Source organism: Lepisosteus platostomus, chromosome 17 (genome assembly GCF_059453375.1).
Source record: "Lepisosteus platostomus isolate fLepPlt1 chromosome 17, fLepPlt1.hap1, whole genome shotgun sequence".
NCBI classification, from domain to species: domain Eukaryota; kingdom Metazoa; phylum Chordata; class Actinopteri; order Semionotiformes; family Lepisosteidae; genus Lepisosteus; species Lepisosteus platostomus.
Window position 1 is genome coordinate 12,039,329 of NC_142627.1, and position 21,465 is coordinate 12,060,793.

General features: G+C 34.7%; 1 protein-coding gene across 2 annotated transcripts in view; it reads left to right on the plus strand.

Annotated features, from left to right (window-relative positions):
• The window catches only part of macrod2 (mono-ADP ribosylhydrolase 2), a 597,178-nt gene that overhangs the window by 286,251 nt on the left and 289,462 nt on the right, over positions 1-21,465 (plus strand). The gene's annotated exons all lie outside the window — the stretch shown is intronic.

The following is a 21,465-nucleotide window of genomic DNA, read 5'->3' on the forward strand; positions in this document are numbered from 1 at the left end:
CTCCTGTTTAAGTGGTGGAACAGAAGACCAAGTTTTTCATAATCATTTTGTCAGTATGGTTGTACGGCATCTTTTCTTTCGAATGTATGTTAAATAGATTCTAATCTAGTGGCACTGATGTTTTTTAGACAGTCCTAACTTTCACAAAGAGCTCAAGTGATCAGTCATGGCAGCAGGATGTGAGTTGGCAAAACTGTGAGCCCATGGCAAAATAAGTAACTTATTAAAGTAAATTTCTGGTCTTTGCCTGTGGGTATCGTTCGTTATACTGCCACAATTTTTGTAGTCTTTTTATCATTAGCCTTTTGTATCCCTTTTTTGGTTTGCTTAGATTTTTAAAGCAAGCATTAGGCTGCCACATAAATGTAGTAAAATATAATTTGTAATTGATTTTCATTAAATGTTCTTGTTACTTTATTATAACATAAGTGCTATCTGTTTTCAATTAATTCAAATTGTGTATTTAATTTTTATTTGAAATTGAGCAACTTTAAGACATACTGTAGTACATGTCTTAACATTGTTAAGTATTATCAGTTAGACTATTTAGACTGTTTAACTTAAATGTACTTTATTGTAACAACGCTTAGGGTCTTTAACTGATGACATTTAGAAATATACACTCATGGATAAGGTTATTTATCAAAAGTTCTAGTGCTTTTCCATGGAGTGCCCAATGAAGGGGTTGTTGACTTGGCCATGTGGTAATTTATTGTTTTCTGAAAGAATGGCTCAGACAGAATTTGACAAATTTAAGAATATTGTTATATTGGGTATTATAGAATGAGTGTTGTTTTATACATGCATAGTTCTTGTGGCTCCACCAACTTTTTAGGGGTTGTGGGGTTGGTAGAAGCTTGATTTAGTAGTGTTTGGTTCAGATAAGAACAGAAAGTCTTCTGTTTTTTTCTCTGTGCCCCATGTGACACGACACATCATGACGAATAGTCTGTTGACATCACTTCCAAAGTAACTTTTGACAAGACAGATGGCTTCATTCGAAGTAATTTGGCTCCGTATCAGCCGCCTGTCTGAAACAAAGAATGGCAGCTTCTTGTTACCTTTTTTTCCTAAATATCCCTCCCACTGCCTTAAATCTACCATATACCAGCTCAAAACAGATTCTTAATAAGGATAATAATAAAAGGATCTTAAACTAAACTAAAACTGGGTGTCCATAATAAATTGCCCTCAGGGGACAATAAAAAAATCTTATCTTAAACTGAAACTAATCAATATTGATAAAGGTAGTACCTCTAGATTCAGAGACGTTTCTTCTTGTAAGATGTCAGATCAGTTGAATTCTACATCTACCACTTACTCACAGATGATTTTTTTATCACTGCTTGTGCTGACTTGCAAATTGTGTTATTTAACGTTGTTGTTGGTGCTGCTGTTATGTGTTTATATTGTTGGCCTTTCTATTATGTCTTTGTGTTGGAGCATAAATGCAAATGCTTCATTGCACTTGTGTATATGACAAACTGAACTGAACATCAGAAGAATGGATATACTGTATGAAACTTGCATTTATACTGTTGTCCTAATTGAGAAGAGCCTCATATAATTATTAATTTGGAAAACCTTGTGGTGTGGTTTTAAGTACTGTTAAATAAGTTATTGAATATTATTTTCAAACTTTTGTGCTTTGAGTCTTAACAGAGGCATGCACTTGGAATGTTTTAGCCATCTGTATTTTGAACATTACATGGTCACCTCAGTTTTTGTTATTTTGCATTTTCAGGTGAATATGTAGGAAGTAAAAAATACCCTAATTTGAAGTGCACTCCTAAATCCATATCTTGAAAGCACTACCATAATTTAAAATAACTATCCATAATCTGAGAAAGAGTACCGTAATTGTCTTAAGTGACAAAAAGCACTAGTTACTTATTGTGGGGAAAAACAACTCTAAATGTAACAATTTTCTTCTATACATTTAAGCCATTTTTAGTTTTAAGTACAAAAAAAGGAATAAAGCAGAATTTTGTTGCAAGTCAGTTTCTTTGTTTAGTTTTTGTCTGTGGAATAACACAAGGCCCATTATCAGCATTAACCTTTTTATTTATTAGATCAATAATCATTAAATGTGTTTACTAAGTACATTTAAAATGGTAAATTCAATTCTCCAGCACCAGTGGACTTAGAGCAGCCTCTAGTTGTTAATCTGTTATGTTGACTTTAGTAATAAAAGTTGGGAGCTCCATGTCTAGAGCAGTAGTGTGTGGAATAATGCTGCTACCATAAACTGTGGCCCAATCCCAAATCATTACTGCAAAGCTTGCTTTCCAGCCGAGTGAGGTCCAATTATTAAATATATTTGAGCAGAACATTTTGAATTATAGAATATATTTATTTTGTTCCACTCAGGCACTTGCAATATCATGAAGCAGCCTTCAAACAACCCAATCATCTAAACTGAGAGGCTGCAGAAAGGAAAATAAATGTTAGGCTATAATAGGCAGGGAAAACAGTACAGTACCTCTGAAACCACATATGAATACATGAAGTCCACCCTAATCAGATCAGTCAGAGAAATTCAATTTCAAATATACATTTCCAAGGCTTTGGAGTGAGAAACCAAATTATCTTAAAATAATAAACACTTGATGAATTTATTTTAATTTATTATGCCAAGTTAATATCTTGTAACTCTAAACTACCAAAACTGGGGAAATTGTGCGTAAGAGTGCTACACTAAAGACATTTCAGGTTCCACCTCAAAAGCATTTCTATTGTATATAGTATGTACACTATTAAATTGTGCATTACTGGATTACTAAATGCTGTAATACTTGAATACTTGTTGATATAAAATTTAGCTTCTCCAAATTACATTTTTTCAGTTGTGCATATGAAGAAGAATCTTATGACAAAACTATTTGATAAAATTGCATTACTATGTGCACACTATTCCAGTTTGCTAGACTTAACTGAACAGCTATTGTCATGAAATATTGAAAATGTGCTTCACCATTCTCTCTTTCCTGTATCTACTTAGTGTTTAACTGTTTTCTTTCAGTTTCTCCTGAAATTGAATCAATTTATAGCAATTCACGTTGCAGGAGAGATCTGAAGATCTCTCTTTATCTGAGATCTGAGATCATTCTTCATGTGCATTACAGTATATAGAGGAGTGGCATTGCCAGTAGCTGAATCATCCACTTGCTTCCTCATGTGTTATGATGAAGAGTAAATGTTTCAGAGCCCTTTGTTTCATCCTCTTCATCTGTCCTCAGGGTGCCCATTAACATAAGAGCAACCTTTTATGCCCCTTGGATTATGAGATCATACAGTATGTTTTCGACATACTTGTAATCAAGAAAATAGATTTGCAGTACAACCATGATTAAAAGTGTTGTAAATGTTCTGATAGCAGAAAACAAGATCTCAATTGTAGCAATTTTCAGTACAAATAAAGAACTGTTGTTTTCTGAGTACCTTAGTCCCAGTAGAATTATTTTGTTTCTTCAAAGTTACAATATATTAACAGGAATTCACAAGATGACCTGTAAATGTAAATTTTCTTATTGGTTTGACAAATGTGTTGTTTTCATTTTCAAATAATTTCTGATTTTTTCTGTTTTTTGAAAACATATTTTTATGTTACAGCTGGCATCAGTTCATATATTGATTACTATGAATATTTTTTTGTAAATCTGAACACAGTACATTGCTATTTCCATGTCTATCCTTACAATGGTTGTCTGTAAATTTGCAGTTCCATTATATTGTGACTTTCTCAAGTTATTTAAAGCAAATACATCACATGGAAAAAGCAACAAAACGTGGGATCATGCTTTTCATATTAATCAGTTTGTGGCTTTTTAATCTTCTGTGATATTTTTGAATTTATTTAGTGCTCAAGAACATTATTAGACACCGTCAGTATTCAGTCCTGGGACTCCGAATATTGTACAGAATCTTACTAGCCCATATGGCATGTTTGTGACGGGGACTAATGATCACTGAGGATGATCTAAAAGCAGCTCATTTGCTTCAGTTTGTGAATGTGATTTCTGCTTGTTAGAAGAGAAAAAAAAAGGCAAGCCTTGCAACTGAACTTTAACTGTCCAATCCATTAATTTATGCAGGTTAACATGGCTTGAGACTCATCATTAACAAGAGCTTTAAATGTTGGAGAACTGTAACAGCAACAGAATTGTTCCCGAGATGTAATACATAGGGGGATGGCAAAGCTAACAAATGTAATACTTTAAGACAGTTGATTTTTATTCTGATATCATTTAATAAAAAGTTCCCTGATGAAATTTCCTAATGATGTCTGGATTAGTTGCTGGAGGGCCTTTAAATATGAACATGTCTTGACACAGGGTGCAGAATAAAGCTTAGCTGAACAGGGTTCAAAAACTGTTAAATACCTCTTTGCTAACCAAAGACAGTTACAGGTGAAACAATGAAACCAAAGAGGATACTTAAGGTTAAATAAGTAAAGAATTGTAAACAAACATAAAGACTAAACATCTAATTTGTGTGTCTCAAATTGTTCATTTAATAGACTTTATCTTAAGGCAACTTTTTGAAGTGCTGTTGTAGCACTGTCCTTGGATGAAAAAGCCAGGAAACTTCAAAGGGACTCTAGCCCTTGGCTAGAGAAATGTTAACAGAAGCAGATGATTAAGATGAAATGCTATATATCTGTTGGAGAGAATGCTGTTTGATGCAGTCTCAAGTTTGAACTGTATTTGATAAACTATTCTATGTATAAATTACTAGAAATGGTAAACAGATGCAACTATTTCCTAATCTGTCTTGCCATTGGTTTCCACTGGGGCAGGGGCGTCTGTTGGCATTTAGGAGTCACCTGTTTTAAATTTGCCTACAAGATGTTTTGTGCTTTATGTAGCCAATCAGAAAGCCAGGCTTTCCAAATACAAGCAGCAGCACCAGTAATTATTGGCTCTGCACTGTTCAACCTTTTTTTTTAGACAAGGTATCAGCTAGAGAAGAATAAACAAAATAGTCTTTTTTTTTTCTTCCCTGACTTCAATGACAGGTTTTGGCTTCTGCTGACAAAATTCCTTACCCGTGAGCTGAGGCTGCAGCTGAGCCTGTACAAAACTGAAAAGCTCACCACGAAGAGCAATGGAAGCAATGCAAGCAGCTCATCCTGGTTTCCAGCTGCAAAAACTTTGTTTTAAGTTTTTATTTTTTTGAGGTTTTACCAAGTTGAACAATTTATACTAAAGAAAGGGCAACTTTATCTAAATTGTTTAAAAAAATATTAGATTTATTAGATTTTTTTTTCTTTTGGCTGTGAGTTTGGTTGCAAAGGGAATTGGGGAGAAGAATGTAAAACAAAGATTCCATGTAAGATTCATGTTTCACGTTCTTACCGATTTGGATGTTTTGGCCCAATCCATGAGTTGATATTTTTTATAAGAAGGCATTGACTTGTAAATCATTGAAGTGATGGTTAAGTTTGACTAAAAGTTACGTTAAGTTTTTCTGTTGTCACACCCTCAGTTCCTGATTCCTTCCTTGACATTCCTGGCATGTGTTTATAGGCTGTGAGAAAATTGAATTCTTCTTCTTATTTTCCAGTATTTTATCCTGCTAGTCGCAAAAAAAAATTAAGAAGATAATACAGTAAAAATCTTGGGAGTAAAAATAATGTGTATTTAGCACAAAGCTCTGAATCAGGTAATAAGTGTAATAAGTTACAGAAGCCATTTTAATGATTCTAATTTATTTTTAGCAATTTGGTACAGTATGGATTTGTACTCTCTAATAATATTTATTATAAAAAAGGACATACATCATTATTTTGAACAAAAAATAGAAAAAAAATCCTACGAGAAAATGTAACTGTACTTTCTGAGAACATACCTTGATTAATTACATTACTTAAATTTGAAGATGGCTCTAGTCTACAGTATAAACTTTTCACTCTTACCTTTTCTTTTCAGCATACAATTAAATAATCCTGCTCTTTCCTTTTACGATATGAAGTGTTGATTGTTCACCTGTTTAGGAACTTCCTTTGCATGTACATTAAAATTAAGCATGGAGTTTTTAAAAGATGTTTTTGTTCAATTATGTCACTCACTGACAGTTGAATGTCAAAAATTGAACAATTGTTCAAGCAAGTCTTAAGAGTATTGTGGGTGTTCATATTAGGAAAAAAGACATGTGTGTTTAAAATGTCTTGCTAAGTATATGCAAGTACAGGAAATCGAAACACTTTTTAAATAGAGCATTGATTAAGTTTCAGACTGGAAAAGTGCAACTCTAGGTATCAACATTAATTAATTATTTATCCCCCCTCCCTGGTGCATAAAAGCTATTACTAGAGCTTCCATTGTTTGCTTAACGCCAAATAAATGTTTAAATTTCTATCGTGAAAGCCTCTGGAGTCTATAATCACAGAAATAGTCATTGACTATTGAGGGTCAGGAAGCACGCGTAGAATTGTACTTCAGACTAAATATTGAACGAAGACTCACTCAGTATTCTTCGGGCAACTCAACAGCATCTTAGTGTAAGGATTTAGTCAAACGTTGGCTCCTAGCCATCTGAACTGACAGGTGTTGCCATTTTTTAACTTATCTTGAAGGATTAAATTCATTGTCCTTGTCAGTCTATGACAGTAGGAATTTTTTCTTCCTCTTTTTTTGTACAAGGATGTCCGTACATATACAAATCCTAAAGAAAATTGATTATATTCACTCACTTTAAGCAGTGAGAATAGAAATGTGTCAGCAGATAAACATGACACTCATTCACCAAAAGGATGAACGCTTATTATGTGGTCTTTATTAAAGTCTGAAAGGTACTCACAAAGAGTTACATGTTAAGAATATAAGGAACAATAAATGAGTAATTTTGAAAGAACTTGGAACAGAGATGTGATATTAGAAATGTTCTTTTTTTTCCCCTGAATGCGTGGTTTCCACTGAAGTTGCTAGTGCTTTTACACTGGGGTATGTTGAATCCAGGCATTTCAAAACTTCTGAATGGTACTTAGCTGTCTGCCTGCACTGTGTTGGCTGATAACATTACAGCATTTACAATAGGCTGCATGTTTCCTTTTGATGAAAAGGGAGCAAGGTTTCTGAGGACTTCCTATCAGGAAAGCTTTCATTATTCTATACCGTGCATTCTGCCAGTTACTTTTCCTCCCTTTTACTATGATTAAAAATAGGAGAGTTGCTTAAATTAATCCTACTTATCTCTGAAGCACACTGCATCCTCCTGATTAAACTGCAACCCACCTACCTGGGACAGTGCAGGAACCTTCTCCACGTTTCTTTGTGATACTTGAAAATACAATCTGAGTTAGTCAGCCAAAACTGCCTTAAGAAATTATAACCCAGCTTTCTGGGCTAATAGATTTGAGTTTGTTTGACCAACCAGCTGGTTATGACCTGTTAACTACTGTACCTTTTGTTTATTTTGCTTGGTCAACACTTGGTAGTCATTCATACTCCACATACGGTATTTGTCTCCAGTGATGGCAGGGTTCTCTTTATCAGAATAGAGGGTGCAAAGTGTTTGCACTTGTGTGTTCCTTGTTTACATCAGTGTTGTGTGGTGATTGTTCATCACTTTCCCTCAGAAAGCAAAGTACAGTCACCCCAGGAATGTGAAGCAACTGGAAATTGGTGAATAGTCAGAAATACAGTATTTTTCTTGCTGCAATAAGATTAACTTAACGCATAGTTTGTCACCCTGAGATATTACAAATAATTAACAATGAAATTTTTCTTCTTGGGAAAATGAGAAAAAATAAGTATTTTTTTAACTGGATATTCTATACTGTGTTCTATTTCAAATATGGAAAGAAGGTTGTGGTTCATTTGAAGAAAAAAACAATTGCTTTTCTGAAATAACAGGTTAGTCTGGCTTATCAGTAGTAACTTTAAGGTTTTAAAGTAAACTGCCACCAATGTGCATATTCTAATTTTTAATTGTGACTAGTAAGCATCGGTTTCTGCCTCTGTAACGCTACTGTAGTGAAAGGCCTAACTTCCTGAAATATACAAAACAATGAGATGGGTCAGACATTCTTGAATTGTGTGCCAGTTAATGAAATACCTTTAGACTGTTGTTCTCAGATAGCCTTGGGGACTGTGTACATAGTCTGCCTCTTATTTATTAGCCATCTGGCCATGACTATTGGTAAATTATATTTGGCCTTTTCTAAGTCAATGGAGAACCTTATCTTTTAAAATACAATCAGGACCTTCTCAAAAAACTAATCTTCTGTGGGGATACCATCAGGATGTTTTACTTGGGTAGATAAATATTGTTTCCTGTTTCAGAGACCTTGGATTTGTATTGATGAGTAACTGAGTGTTGATAAGAAATGCTATGTGAACATCTACAGTACATTAGTAGCGGTTTAGTTTACAGGAAGTCATCATCTTACAAATTGCTGTGTCCCATGTTCTTTTGTAAGTCAGTTGTTTGGAATGCATTTTCCCCTAGAAATATTATTATTATTATTATTATTATTAATAATAATAATAATAATGATAATAATAATAATAATAATAATAATAATAACAACAACAACATCACTTTATTAACCCTTTACAATTTCTTGCATTAGGAATAGTCTTTTCGCATACCCCAGCTTGCTCTCCACGAGACACACAGACACACAGACAGGGAGAGAGCCTGGGGTCAGAGCGCAGGGTCTGCCATTGTACAGCACCCCTGCAGCAGCTGGGGTTAAGGGCCTTGCTCAGGAGCCCAACGGAGTAGGATTCCTCTGCCGGCTGTGGGATTTGAACTGGCAACCTTCCAGCCACAGGCGCAGATCCTTAGCCACAGAGCCACTGCTCCGCCCCAACTATTCACTAAAATAGTCTGTAAAACCACAGAAATAAATTCAAAGGAAATTTAACAATTTGCCTCACAGCACAGGTCATTACAGTAGTGGGAAAGAAATACTTGAAATTCATTCCCTCACTATTGCCTGCAACCAAAGTACCTGTAAAAGCGAGCAATGGTAACATTTCCATGGATGGTGGTAATTCTGTGACTCTTTACTTTCAACAGCTCTGTTGACTTAGAAAACACAATATGGAAACATTCTTTTAAGCAATTTATAAATAAGTGAGGGTAATAGTAGCCCATGCTGTTAATTACCATTAATGAGTTCATTTAATATTTTCATGATCAGCAGTTTTACAGTTGACACATAATTATGGGAATTGGACAATTAAAGTTCATATGAATTAAAATATTGTTTTGTCACGTTGTTCTTAAAGTGTCTCATTGTCTAAGAGGAAAGTATTTTTAAGTGATATAATGTTTCATGCGATGAGTGTGGTGTCATTTGTGTTAGTAGGAGCTCATTTTTAGCTATGTATAAATTACAATTTATGTAAATTATATACATTTGATCTTTATGTAAATGTATATAGAAATGGGACATATTCATATAGGACCCTAATACCAGTTTTCTGACCCACATGAAGGTGCAATAAGTTCAGAATAACAGTATAAAAGAAATTTGAAAAAAAAAATGGCTAAGAAGGTCTCAGATCTGGATTAAATATTGGTGACAGTTGTCATTTCCACTGAGAAACATAATATTAAGCCTGGAGATTCAGTTCTGTAGCCTTAGATATTTTGCTGAGGACAGACATGTTAGATTTTGCCTAGAGAAACACAGCCGTCTTGGGATCTTGGAATGGTCAACTTTTAACAGTTGAAATGAAGAATTCAAATGAATCAGTGATTTGTTTTATATCACTCTGCAGAGAATATGTGCAATGTATTACATATTAGAAAGTGAATGTTATTAGGTGATTATTCTTTGTCAGAGAACAGTGTTGATCATTTGGCAGATACAAATTCTTTAGAGCTTAAATCAAAAGTAGGTAATACAATACTCTTTGGCTTTTGTTATGTAAGATTCCTTAAATGAGAATTTATTTTGTTGCTATGAAATCCCACCTGAGATCATTGTCTGATACAGAGTTCCTGTTGTTCATTGCGATTCATACATTGAATTTATATTAGTAATACATTTCCTTTTCCATTCATAAACTGGGACTGTGGAACTTTTGGCTTACTTCACGCTGAGGACTCTATGTAATATTTTCCTCCACATTTCCTCCTGCTATGTGGATAGTATTATTCTGCACATTATAAAATAGCAAACCTCATAAAACAGGGTATCGAAGAACAAATATTAGCTTCATATTTTGGTTCAATATCTGATATCTCAATATCAAACAGAATACCGTTTTACATTTTGCTGTATGTGGCATGGCATTTACACTCCTTTGCCTAAGTTATATGAAAAATACCCTTTTATTTCAACAAGATGAACTGCAGGACAATATACTGTATTATTTTAGAGTGTTTTGTAATAGACAGCATGTGGTTGCAAAATTATTTATGATCTGTGATTAACCATGTACTTTAGAAAATAAATAAGAGACAAGTGAATGGGGTGTAGAAGTTAATTAACCTGGATTATAGACATTTATTACTCTCTTTTTTTAGTCATTTTTTACATGAGAATGCATGTGATGCAAGAGCCATTTTGAGTTACTGCTTTGAGGTTACAGGTTTTTCTTGCCTGCGTTTAGAATTTGAAATTCTTAATACTTCCTTAGTTCCTACCAGAATGCACCTAAACCAAAGTACAACATCCTAATAAAACCCTATCTGATTCAATCACTAGATAAATATCTCATTAGTCATACTTACTGCTTGCCTTGTGGCTGTTGCAGGGAAACAACCAATTTTAAAATTCTAACCTTATGTTTATCCCAAAGAGAAGGAGATTAAAAAAAAATGAAACCTTATATTTAAGGATATAAGACTGATCATTGTGTACTTTTAGGTCTGTGAAGACCTATAAGGGCCACATTAATACAGTCTGCAATAGCTAGACATCTGTGATTTTTGCCTCACCTTAAAAAAAGAAGTACAATACTGACAGTTTTTCCTTCAATATAAGTACACCTATGTCTGTTCTGCTTTTTTTTTATTAATGAAAGAATTATTGCTTTCTGAATACATGCGAATACTAATTTACAATATACACTTTTTGTTTCGTAATCCTAAGGAGCCTGTATGCTACCAAAACATTTTGCTATACAGTACAATGTGGGGCACCTCCACTTTTAAGAGAGAAACTTCATCACTGTTTGAAGGACTTTGAATGACACAGCTTGTATTTTTCTCTTTAATACAAATTTTTTAATGTGTGTTCCTGAAGCCGTGAAATAAAAAAAAAAGTGGAATGTAGAAGTCATGACAATTTACCAGAGACGATGTAAAGGTTTGTATTATCTTTTTAAATGTGAAGAAAATGTTAAACCAATGGTGGTTGATTGAGTGTATCAGCGTTATAAAGTGCTATTTTAATACTTAAATGGGGAAATTATCTTAAGTAATATATATTTCATGAGTCCTGACAAATGCCTGCTGTGAAGCACCAGAAGTGTGTGTGGATTTAATGACTTTTAGCTCCCTAGTGTAGGACTGATTTTAAACAGTGATCTTGAAACATATATTTTGTCTTTAGGAATGAAATTGGCACTAAAAGACAAACTATCAAAGTTAAGGAAGCGCTGGTCAATTGTTGTTTACTAGAATAAAAATGAAATGAAGCATCAGATTTGGAGAATTGAGTGGACTTACATGCAGATGGAGCATCCTGTGGTGGGTTGTTTGAATTCATGAGCCATGTTTAACTACTGTACATTCTGTCTGAAGTGCTGACAGTTTTGTTGGAATCGAATGCGTATTTAAAATATACTATGAAAAATGGTTTTCAGCTCAACAAAATTGTGCACAGCATATGTGACCTGATCTAACTGTGCTGGCTTTTGAAGGTCATTTATCCATATTAAGTTATTAATCTTGTTGAGATTCCAGAAAGGAGCTTCACAAGAGCCACAGCAGAGGTTTTTGTGTTCATTATTTCTGTGTGAGATATATACCCGTTTAAAAAAAAGTCAAACTTTTTCCCAGAGCAAATTTCACCAGAATCAAAGATTTAATCTTAGAAGGTTTTTTCAAAGACTGGGTTTTGGGTGGCCAGGTCATAATTTATTTTAAAAAATCAATTTCAGATGTATTTATTTATTTCAGTTTCGTTCTTACATCACCTTTTTAAAATGTACAGACCTCTACAATGCCCCAATGTTTCTCTGATCCTTTAGTGTGGCTTAATTGCTGGCTCTGAACTCCAAGTCAGCTAAAACACGGGAGATGACACCAGTGGTTTAATTTGATCTTATATGTCCACCCACAGTGCAGACAACAGTAGGGATCTCTTGTGTAACACTATGAACAGCACATCCTTCCATAGCTACTTGTTTGAGTTTTAGATGAGATGAAGCCCTAGGGTAAGAGTGCCCCCTACTAGGACACCAACACTTCTTCCTACAGCTTGTGTTCTTTTATTATTATCCTGAAGTTTGACATACAAAAGCCTTACCAAAGCAAATTTCTTCCCCCAGGGGCAGATAGCATTTCCTGTTGAGAGTTAAAGTTTCTTGTTTTACATATACTTTTGCCACGTTTCACAGAAATGTGAAAAATAATATGGAAAACAGTATAAATTGCCATTTAAATGAGGAAACTCAATCTTGCAGCATGAGAATGTTTCAGTCCTGCATGTGACTTCACCATGAAATCAAATACTAGCATGCTTCTTTTTTAAGTTTTCAATACGTAAGAAAAATAGGACAAGTATGTGTAGCGTCTTGCCACCACCTAGTATTTGATTATTGTATATGAATTGTTATGTAGGGTATTTACAGTAGAGCATAAGGAACACTGATAATGAGAAGAAGATATCCTTTGCTTTTTTTGGTACTTTAGTAGCTAAGCTAATCCAATCAAAAATGTTATCCAACAGCTTTTTAAAGGTGCCCTGGTTTTGGGCCTCAGTTAATGTATTCGGCTAGCCAGCCTATTCCAGAAACACACAAATTCCCTGGTAGTTTCCCTTTGCGAACCTTTGCGTGTTCATTTTACAGTTGAGTGTGATGTAGTCTCCTGGGCTGTCCCTGACTGTGCCCTTTAATATTATAAAGAAAAAGAGCAATGCAGTGGCTCGTTGAAACAGAGTGGCCAGGACTCTTCCTCCTGTGGAATGAATCACTGGGTCCATTACAAGGATCATCCCGATCTATACAGCTGGGTAAAGTGGAGCAAATGGGGTAATGTACCTCACTCAAGGGTACAACAGCGGTGTCTGCAGTGGCGATATGATCCCATAACCCATGTGTTATGAGGCCAGAGGCCTCACCACTGTACTATGGGCGTTTCATTCCAACATGTCTGTTTATCATAAATTGATCTACCAGTAAGGGATGTAAAGACAGAAATTATAGCAACCACATTGTGAAAAGGCAGCAAAAAGTTCTCTCTGCTGTTTTTTTTTTAAAGGAGTGCTCTTGAAGTATAGTATTTTTGACACTCAGTTAAATAGATGTCGAGATGACAAGCAAGCAGATCAATTAAGTAATCAATTAGCACTGGAGATTTTGGGCTAAGCAGGCATAAAATCTAGCAGACAGTGTTCCTCCAGGACCAAGTTGGGAACCACTGGATAAATGGTTAAAGAGAAGTAACTAATTGATATATACAGCAACAAGTTTGGAACTGATTGATTTCTTCAGTCTACCACAACTTATATTGGCCTGCTCGGAGGTCATGCCTGTTAAGATGACCTACTGGTTCCATTTATTTCTCCATCCACATACCTCAAATTCAAATGAATTTTGATTTCTGTATTTTATGAAAAACTGTATCAAAAGCTTTCTATATAAGTATATGAAGTTATGCTTTTGTGGTATTGACTGTCTTTTTGCTGGTTCAAGACCTCTTGTGAGTTATTAACCAAGTTGACTGTCTCTTGGAATGCCCTTGTTTTGTACATACTGTATTATTGTATTTTAGTTCAAGCTGTCATTTCCATTATTTTACCAGTAACAGAAATACTGTTACCAATAAATAGTTATAATAGTTACAGTATAGTTTTATCAATAGTTATATAGTTACTGTGTATAAGTAGTTATATCTGGTCAACAGTTATATACAGGAGTTTCCTGGTTTGGATTTTTAAAATCTTTTTAATAATTTGTGTTGAATTTGCCATTTTTCAGTCTGTGGGTACGGTATCTAAGTGTATTTCCTACTTGGAAAGACCATTCAGAAGATGTTCTAAATTTTGGGCTGTTTTTTTTCTAAGGCCCGTGCAGACTCCAGATTCAAAAGGTGGGTTTTGTGCTGACCCTAAATTTAGACCACCTTTGTAACATGAAAGATAGGATAGGCTTGTCAATGATAGGCAAGCATAGGCTTGGCAATTGTGAGGATCAGTGCTGACATTGGAGGTTTTTGGAACGTTGCTTCAAGTTGAGAAGTTGAGAATTGTGCTATGCATGAATGGCTATTTGCTGCCACAATTTATAGTAAACGTGATCACTGATTTTGCATACATATTTCATAATTTTGAATTATTTATAATTATGAACAGCAGTGTGGAGTAGTTGTTTAGAGCTTTGGACTATAAATAAAATAGTATCAGTAAAATGCCCTGCTGTATTAATGGTTACAAATTTAATTCACAATCTAAGTATCAGATAAATAATAAATAACAGTATTACTAATACTGTATACACAGTTGCAGCTGCATTAATATGTATTGTCCCTGCACTAACAATACCAATACATTAGTGCAATACACTAACATTTATAAGTAAAAAAAAAAATCTTTAAACATTCATAAATATTAGTTAGATCTGCTGTATGTAATAAAGCAATTCAAAATATGTAGCAAAACGTGTGTGTCATATGTCAGAGCAAATCTGTAAAATGAGCTCTGGAGTGATTTAATTCAGATTATCATAAAATGTATTTCTGTTGATGGCAGTTTTAAACTCAAAATTGAAAACACAAATCTAGATCAGAAAGGGGAACTGATCTCATCTGGCACTTAACATTTTAATAGTTTGTGTCTGTTTTAATTAATACTTGTGCACTGACTTTTTTTAATGGTAAAATTCTGAAATCATGCCATCAGATTCTTTTAAAGAGTACGTATTGAATAATCCACAGTTAACTTCAAGTTCTCTTAAAGCGTGTAAATTAAACATCACTTGGGACAGCTACATTCGAGAATTTAGTGCTATGTTTGGAATATAACATAACATCACTTTATTAGCCCTATACAATTTCTTGCATTAGGAATTCGTCTTTTCTCATACCCCAGCTTGCTCTCCATGAGACACAGACACACAGACAGGTGTGTGAGTTATTTGGTGACATGTTAAACTGAGGCTTAGACTTAGGCGAACGTGAAGGGAGAAATTTGTGTTCTGAGCAAGTTCTCTTATGAATGTGTTTAGGATCAGCTGTGTGAGACTCACTTGTGAGATCCCACCCAAACTTAAATCAAATGAATAACTTCCATATGTTATTCTTCCATATATCCATATATATTTTGTTGACGTTACAAAAAAAGCACTTAGACAAAAACTGGGCCAGCTTTTTAGCTAAGAGTATGAATGCATTAGGACACCTTAAATTCTGAGAGTGAATTGGTGATAAAAAATAACAACCTAAATTTGAGGCAGCCAAGGGCAGGCGTAATAAGTGTGAAAGAGGGTCTCAGTTTTAGTGATGCTAAAGTTACTCAAACATGATGGGTTCCATCTATAATACAAGCCATGTTTCTGAGACACTATACTGTTTAAAACCTGTTAAAAATATTTAATTTAGCTTGTCTGCAGTTTCATTTTCATATGTTATTATGAATCTAAAATGTTTACTCCAACTTTTACAGTTTGTTTTACTGTTACAGTAATGCAAAAATGCATTGCATTGTTTTTTGCCTCCACAGCAGTATTATTTCTGACTCTCTCATGGTGATTCTACTATCTTTTTTCAGCTGCGTCTGCAGCTCAGGATATACTCTTTTTCTGTCTTTGAAACTTAGACTTTAGGATGTTTTCTTAATTTCTCTTAAATTATTTGGGCATATTTTACTAGCCTTTGCTAGATTTATTTGTTTTAAAGATAAAATGTCTTTGAGCCTGTAAAAGTTTTCTTGAAGTATATAAAAACATTAACTGAGAGCAGTGTACTGTGAGAATACTGTATGGTGATATAATATGAACGTGTCAGCAGCCATGTCACCCTGTAACTCATAGTTGACAGCCCACTGAAGCTCAGTAGGGGTGAGCCTGGCCAGTACCTGGATGGGAGACCTCCTGGGAAAAACCGAGGTTGCTGCCAGAAGGGATGTTAGTGGGGCCAGTTGGGAGTACTCAAACTGCGTTCTGTGTGGGTCCCGTCACTATATGTGGGCATTATACTTAAAAGGTGCCATACTTCAGATGAGATGTAAAACCGAGGTCCGATGAATATAGTTTAATACTTTTACTGATCTGTGGTATTATAATAAGGACAGGAAAGATTGTTCAAATACAGGCACTGTATGATATCAGATAAAAAAAAATATGATTTATTCTTAGTTAGGAAGGATATTATAGTGAAGGCCATCTGTTTCTTATTGGTATTAGTTAAGCTATAGGTGTGGTGTCCACGGTATAACAATGTAGTTAAGGACAGAAAAAGAAATATTATGAAAAAACCCCAAACAAAGCTGCGTGTTCTTTTAGGAAGACGTGAAACGTAGAATTTTGTGTATGCAAGTGAATGGCGAGGTTATCAAGAAAGAAAGAAAAAAATCTTTCTTCCAATCCAATTATTTCCTACTGTAATAAAACAAAGTGGAGGTCTTTTCTTTGTCTGGCAGGACTGACGACGTGTGCCCTTGCACGAGACATCCATTAGTTCATGGAGACTTTCATGCGTTTCCGACTGACATGACTGAATCATGAATTAGGCTCTCTTTTCTTGCTGTGTGAAGCATTATTAGGCTATTTTTATACTCCTGAATTTTAGTGCTTATGCTGTGTTTTGTGAGCCAGTTGGCAGAATTACACTTCTTAGAGGAACTTAATTAAACATAAGTAAATTAGCTTTAACCCTAGTTAATCAGGTTCCCTTTAACAATAAGTTAAGGACAAAGCGTTTTTTTGTTCTCACAGGTATGTATTGTAATACAGGAAAGTGTGCGGATTAAAACACCATGTACAATAGACAACAGGAGCTGTAGACGTGCAGTGGATACATGAGTTTAGTACCTTAGAAGTTTAACAATTACAAACAGAATCTGTTTTTGTTTCTGCTGAAGAAGAAAATATTATCGTGATAAGGTTCTGAATGATGTATTTTTGCTTGTCTTAGAAATCCAATGCCAAAGTATGTGCCCTGTCATATCTCACACGGCTGTGTCCTGAGAGTGCTTGGAGATTGTTCTGTCTCTGGGGGATAAAAAGCACCTGAAGTTTTCTGATAATATTTGAGGCATTAAATGCTGAGTAGTAACTTTATTCCTTCCCCTCCACACTGATAGGCAAGTGATATTGAAGCCCTGATTGGAATGAAAGTAGACATTGATCTTTTTCCACCCAGTTGTTCAAAAAGAAAAAAAGAATTTCTCCATAAATAATTATAATTATTAGAATTAATTGAAATAATCATCCTGACAAACTCTTTAAGTTTCTTGTATTTTTTTCTAAGTCTACTACTAGTTTGTTCATGATGAATATTTTGAGACATAAACAGTTCTGTCTTTTCATTGGCAGCTTTTAACAACTCCATGGCCTATGACCGCAAATTTAGTTTGGAAAAAAAAACTAAATATGTTATGAAATGAATGACCTAATGTTGTGCACCATGTACTTTCAAATTACTGCTAACCATATGTAGTATTTTGAATCCAAAGAATTCAGTGCTGCATATCCATGTTCAATAAACAAAACTGATGTTTTTGCTTTTCTTGATTTCCTTTGGGGTCACCGTGCCTTGTCTCATGTTAGAACCCATTGCCTAGACTGGCATTGACTGACAGAATGAGAGCATTAAGGTGTAGGTCTGATCAAAGCTATCATGCTGCCACTGCCAGTGGAGAGACAACAGAGCAGATATTCCTTAAGCAGCTCTTAACTCTTTGGGAATTGGTATTGATACACACTCCCCAATACAAAAAAGATTGGTGTTGCATTGGTAAAATGCATTGGTATTGATTTCTTTCATTGAATAGGTTTCTATATATACAGATTTAATTTAAGAGGTGCAGTACCTGTATTATTTGCACATACTGTAGATAAAATAACTCTGTATGGGCCATGAAAACATCCTGAACACAAGAACATAATTAAGGTTACAAGCAAGAGGAGGCTGTTTAGTAGTTTATAAAATGTTAATTAACCCAGCTGTTTTTTTTAAATATCTGTCTTAAAGTGCCAGGTTTGCCCAGAAGTTCCTGATACCCTATAATAAAAATGAATTGTCAAATTAGGTGTCCAGCTCAAGATGCAGGCATAATCATGAAGTCTCATTAAAAACACATTGATAAAGTACTGCATGGAACACTGTCATGTAAATAACTCACTGCTTCAAAAATAGAGTGATTTAGTGTGATAGAAAATACAATTGTTGGGTATGTTACAGGTGCTTAAAATGCAGGAAAACACACATGAATCTTACTAGAAAATCAGTAATGTGATTGTAGTCCCTTTTGTTTTTCTATATTACATTTTTTTTGAGTATGCATTGCTGCTTAAAATAAATTATTTTTAAAACAGATTGTCAAAAACAAAGATGCAGAAGGTTGTTACCTGGGTTTAGAAAGAATGTGAAAATAAATTATTAGGAATTATTAAAAAAAAACTATTTTGGGCAAGCATGGAGAAAACTGAGCTAGACTGTTAAATTTACAACAAGAATAACTGGAGAAAGGCATTAGTTGTGGCATAGAGATTAATGGGGCAGTCTCTATGCAAAATGACATTTCAGAAATATGGATTTATTTGAAATAAATTATGAAGCTTTAGGAATATAGAGCTACTTAATACAGTTGGTACAGCCAAGCAGTATGTTAAGGGTAGTTTAAACAATTTGAACAGTACAGTATTTCTGCATTTTACCTACAGATATATCTAGAATGTGTGACGTGTCAGTCCGTATACTGCTATAGGCACCACGGTCAGGAAATACTGGTTAGAGTCTAGATGCAACAAAAGTGGTAATATATTTTTTCAGAAAACTTAATCCTAATAGGAGCTTCAATGATTTGAACACTTCTCAAGTGTTACAAGCCAGCCAACAATTAACTTCATCTTTTAATTTTCTTTTAAAGAGCTGGGGAATTTAAAATGTGTAAAATCAATGTCACTTATGCACTGTGACAAAGCTTTCTCATATGGAATAGTTAATCACTATGGTAGTTTTCATAGGCATTCACTTAGAAGCCCACCTTTCACTGCTACAATATTTGCACTTTCACCTAAACCCTGAGAGCCATCATCAAAATTAAAGTTTTATTTTTTACCTAAGGGACCACAAGTTCAACAGAATGACAATCAAAATAAGATAATTTTAGGTTGTACATTTTCTTCAGCCCCCTCTGAATTAGATCTCTAAAGATGCTTTTTAGAACTATAGCTCCTAAACAAGAGCAGTTGCCATGCTAGACAGAAAAATCTTGAAGGCAGCCAACAATTAACTTCATCTTTTTATTTTCTTTTCAAAATGTGTAAAATCAATGTCACTTATGCACCGTGACAAAGATTTCTCATATGGAACAGTTAATTACTATGGTAGTTTTCATAGGCATTCACTTCGTTTTTGTTAAAGCTCAAGTCTTAAAAGCTAAACTGACAGACTTTACCCATAATAATTCTAAAGGAATAGATTTTACTTTGGAAGCTGTGAGAGATCAGGATGTTTAACTATTTATGGGATTGTGATTAAACTCTCCTCATTTTCCATATGTTTATCTCCCATCCATCCTTTCTGTGTGAAGTAGATAGTGCAGCAGAACCATTCTCCCTGTATGGAAATTCCTTCATCACAGAAACTGACAGAGATATAGAATATCTTTAAAAACAATGTGTTGCAGGGTATGATTTGATTTGTTATTTATGGGATTCCCTTTTGCGAGGTCCCTAAAAAAATAGAAACAATGTATAGGTATTCACAGCTCTTTTGTGATAAAGATGGCCAGTTTGTAGCATTGCTTTTATGTGTGCTGTTAAAAAAAAATAAGCTTATGACTGTTTTGGGCACCTCCTGAACTCGTTGATCTCTGGTACCTCTGTTATGTGGTTCCATGGGAGTGCTTTTACTAGTCATTTAAGGTACTGACTCCATTTTAACAATGCAGCATTTTTCCCCCCGGGTCTTAAATATTTTCTAATTGCAAAGTAGATATAGAACCTGTAGGGTTCCATCCCTAAAATACTGGAGTTTCCACGTAACTGCGGAAAGGAAATCTACCTAAAGTACCCTTAGTCGCTAAAAGAGCCGATTAGAAGAAGCAGCGACTGGAATTTGTGTGAGCCAGTCTCCCAGAGCAAGGCATGATCTGTGAAACAATAAAGGAGCCCTGGCAGCATGACTTCCCATTTATTTCTCCTCTCTCATACACTTGGGATCAGCACAACTGATTTAACAATAAAGAGTGTGTGGCTTGGGGAAAAATGGCTTTTTTAAAGCTCATTGCAGCCCCGCTTTGGCATGAAAACAAAGGGAATGGTTTTCTTTTTATTTCGTGCCTCCCAATCTCCAAGATGGGTACCTGGAAATGAATGTGCCACAGCACACCAGAGAGGGCTCGTTTGCCAAGAGCTCCAGTGTGGATTTCACTGCCTGGGCAGTAGTTAATGCTTCATGTATTGGAGTATCTGCTGTCAGCTTGTATCAGTATTATATGGAAAAATCATTGCCTGCCTGCTCATTGTTTTCTTTCTGTATTGCTTTTATTAGTTAATGTCTGGAAACATTCTTTTTCAGTAACGTGTATGCTTGTGGGGGTGGGAGAGTTTCTGTGCAGAAAAGCTCATGTTCATTTATATGTTCAATATTTTAAAAAGAATGATTATAAAATAGGGTCATGCTTCTGTTCCCTTGCTTGAGATTTTCAGTCATTCTGAAATAAAAAACACACTTGACTTTGAGGTTTCAACATTTTGGAGAGAGATGTTGAAATGCTATTTGTACCATTGAAGTGCCCTTGAACCATTGTGTTAAAAGATAGAAGTAAATAGGTTATAAACACTTTATTCATTCGCTGGGGGGTTAATCATATGAATTAATAAGATTTTTTTATTTAACTGGAAATATTTGGGACTTAAAAACAGAACCAGAAATGAATATGAGATGCTGTAAGAGCATAGTTTATTATTTATCTCAAAGTTATTTGTTTGTGTACACAAAAAGATTGTAGTAAGAAATAAAAGGTAGCCTCATTCTGTTAGGTTCACAAGTCTGATATTAGACTATCCAGCAGTACCTGCAATCCATTGAAATTGGGATCCCAGTCTACTGTTGTCCATATTGTAAATGTCTGAAATGCATTTTGTAACACAAACCTTGGCTTTCTGAATG